At 35.3% G+C, this 3,793-nt stretch overlaps 1 non-coding gene across 1 annotated transcript; it reads right to left on the bottom strand.

Moving 5' to 3' along the window:
* Nucleotides 1-3,450: 3,450 nt before the first annotated feature.
* LOC138146783 (U6 spliceosomal RNA) lies at nt 3,451-3,557 on the bottom strand. Its single transcript, XR_011164582.1, has one exon. It is a non-coding gene; the product is annotated as a U6 spliceosomal RNA (small nuclear RNA).
* Between the last annotated feature and the right edge of the window lie 236 nt (nt 3,558-3,793).

Raw genomic sequence — 3,793 nt, 5'->3', positions numbered from 1 at the left:
TTTCTTTCTTTCTTTCTTTCTTTCTTTCTTTCTTTCTTTCTTTCTTTTCCCTGAATAGTCTCCAGCTTATTTATTTTGTTCTTAAAATGTAATGTTGGGAACTAAACACAGTACTCAATAGGTGGTCTGACCAATTTAGAATAAAGTAGAACTCTTGCTTTCCTCATCATAGACACTAGCCCATTATTCATTGATCATAGATTTAGAGCTGGAATTGACATCAGAGGTCATCTAAACCTAGCCCCTCCTTTTACATACAAGGAAACTGATTCCAAGAGATGTTTAGTGATTTGTCATTTAATAGTGAGTGACATAATAAGGATCCAAACCCAGACTCTTTACTACAAATTCAACAAGCTTTCAACTGTATTATCATATATCTTTATATCACATTAGATCTTTTTTTTTTTTTGGTGGTGGGGAGAGGGTAAAAAAATCAGACCATCGCTTCATATTTAGATTATACTTCACTAAAATATAGTCTTTCTCCCAAGAACTTCTATCCCTCTAGTATAACAATGATTTGTACTGATGAAATCCATCTTTTAAACCTGGTACAAGAGTCTGTATGTACGTTTATATAATTTGACTCCAGGAGGAATTTATTCCTAGTATCTAACATAGTTCCTTGGCATGTTTAGTTTCTGTTGTTTAGTCATTTTCAATTGTGTCTGACTCTTCCTGACCCCTTTTGGAGTTTTCTTGGCAAAGATCCTGGAGTGGTTTTTCATTTCCTTCTTGAACTCACTTTACAGATGAGGAAACTGAGGCAAACAGGATTAAATGACTTTCTCAGGGTCACACAGGTAGTAAGTGTCTGAGGCCAGATTTGAACTGTGGTCTTCCTGACTCCCAGCCCAGTACTCTAATCCTCTGAGCCACCTAGCTGCCCTCCTTGGTATATAGTAGGGACTTAATGAATGAACTCAATTGAATCATATTGCATTCAATCTAATGTTTAATCTATTATCTGCTCTCGTTACCCTCCTCTACTTATTGTCATTTTAACATCTAAATAGGTTAATGAATTCATGTGTACTTCTATGTAAGTCTTTTTACATGGTTTCCCATTTTTTCTCATCAAAATTGTCTTTCTGTTATTATAATTTCATTCTCAAGAATTTTCTACTCTTCCTTCTGACTTCCCTATAGTATTTTAGGTCATAGGAATTTTTCTTTTTCCTCTGAATATATTAAAAGCAATTCTATCCAAATGTCATGTGTGTTAGCATCCATTTAAGTCACCAGTTCCTCATTGCTGTTGATAATTGTATGAGCAATATGTTTCCCTCCTTAGTTCTTCCACTTTGTGACATAGATGATTTTCACTTAAGCAAGTCAAGAAATCATTAGGTCTTCTTTCTGAGAGAAAGAATAAAAAAGGAGGAAGAGGAGAAAGAAGAGGAGAAAGAGAAATTCCTATTCATATTTGCCCAAATACTTGCCCCGTCGGGTGCTTTGTCCACAGCTGACTCTGGTGCTATCACTCCTGGGAGCCCTGGGCACCAAGCTGCAATGCACCTGGGAGCTCTGAGCACTGAGTCTTACTGGTCACTGTCCTTGCCTAAGTAGTACTGGGGAGACTAGCCTTCCGTAGAATGCAATGAGGCATCTTTTTGAATTTCCATGATTCTTCAGACTGTGAGCCAAAAGAATCACCACTTGTTACTCCTTGCTTTCCCTGTATCCTGAAAAGATTCTGAACCAGGCAAAATCCCTTGCAGAACAAAAGTGATGACCTTTTCCTGTTAATAATGACAATACAAATGAAAAATTGGCTATTGCTTATGTGTTGATTGGCAGTGGTCTATATGATGAAGCAATAAAACATTTTTCATCCATGCTCCAGGAGGAGCCAGAGCTCATTAATGAAAATTATGATTGAGTAATAGCCTCTGGAAAGAAGGGACTACAGGACATTAAGAATGTTGAACTTGCTTTGTTTGAACTGAGTAGAGTGATTACCTTAGATCCAAATACTGGCCTCCTTTCTTCTTCATATGACTTTATCTTCTTAACATTCAATATTTCTCCCCTTCCCTCCTGCCTTTTTATATCTAATTCTTTCCTTTTCAATTATCTGAAAACTTCCAGAAGCATATCTTTTCATCATAGAATTAATCCCACCAAGACTCAGTGGTATCTATGATTGCAAATTTGCCTCCTTGTGTTAGAATTTCCAGCTCACTTTACTTGTTATCCACATTTTGTCCATCTATAAAAATTTCTAAGGTTTCCTTTATTGAATTTTGTCTCCTCTGGATTTCTGGGCAACTCCAACACTTTTATTTTTTCTTACATTGTTAAAACTTCCTAAGCTACTTTGTTTGGTGAATGTATGTCAGCAGTTTTCTTTCCCCATCTCCTTTTTAGTTGAAAATCCTTTTGTAAAAGTATAGGCAAATGTGTTCTTACCAGTTGTATGAGGTGCATTCTAAGTCTAAGCAATGGTTCATCATCCCTATATTTTTAAACTATGCTCCAGAAGTCAAATTCTTATACATTATATTTGTAATCACTTTTCTATTTAACCACTTTCATATCTTTCTTTTGAGACCCTGCCTCTGAATAGCAGACATGATGAAAATAACCTGAACTGTAACTCTTCATCTTCTTATCCAACACTTCAAAATCTTTAGTAATACATTGCAGATTCCCATTGGAAATGGATCATCAGAAGTGAGTAAATGTCTACTTTGCTGAAAAGTCTTAGGAAGTCCTTTCTCATATCTTGGACATATGCCCTCAAGAACATGGCAGACTTCAATACTGTTATTATCAGGTTAACAAATATCTACTTCACGAATACTCATCAAGATGGTGTATTTATTCCTCTGATCTGTAGCATATGAACTTTCATCTGGGGATGTCTGTGGATCCTCATCATTAGTCATAAGAGGGAAAAGTAGCGGCTTCTTTCTCAGAGTTTATTTAGCTCCTCTTCAAAGATAGCCTTATATCTCGGACTACTCAGACCAAAGTGTCCTCCAATTGTCCCTCCCCCCAACACACACCATGTAATTTGATTTATGGCTTTCTTCACAATTCAAAACCTCCCCAAATCCCCTTCACAATCTATTCTCAAAATAAAACTTGAAATTTTTGGTGATGAGGAAACATGGATGATGTATACTAGAAAACAATAATATGTTAGCTAGTTATAATTTAAAATGGTAACTGGAAATGAAATTCCTACATCTCTCCCATGCTCAGAAGACAAAAAGCAAACTTTCCTTCAAGTGTGTGTGGATATGAATAAAAGCCTGGTGGGATATGAGCCATACAAGATCTATTACAAAGGTAATTGACTTATGAAATTATCTACTCTTTGTGCAAATGCACAAAACTATTAACTACCAGCAACTCTTTGGCTGACTCAGTAAATGAAATATTGGAATATAAATTGAAAGAAGTTTATAAGATTTAGAGATGATTTATTTTATTTTGGTAAACGATATGGAACATTTCATGAATTTGTGCATCAAACTTGCTCAGGGGTCATGGTAATCTTCTCTGTATCATTCTAGTTTGAAAATATATGAAGTTGAAGTGAACATTCTGAAGTATTTTAGTTGAATTCCACTCAGGTCACCATGGCCTTTTCTTATTCTCAGATAACTAATATAGAAATTAGTTAGTTGGATTTCTTTTAAGATACTTTAAATGAGTTCAAATTATTGAAAAGTCAAATCTCATTTTCATTTTGGGTACTCCAAACCATAAGGAACTTCTCAATTTTCAGTGGAACAATTAAATTTAAGATTGTCCCAAGATCTGACGATTTTACTTTACA

The sequence above is a fragment of the Petaurus breviceps genome, unplaced genomic scaffold (genome assembly GCF_028583685.1).
Source record: "Petaurus breviceps papuanus isolate PSGF00001 unplaced genomic scaffold, PetGlider_PUasm1.0 90769, whole genome shotgun sequence".
In the NCBI taxonomy this organism is placed as follows: domain Eukaryota; kingdom Metazoa; phylum Chordata; class Mammalia; order Diprotodontia; family Petauridae; genus Petaurus; species Petaurus breviceps.
Note: the sequence above shows the minus strand (reverse complement) of the source record. Positions and strands in the feature narration are given on the sequence as shown.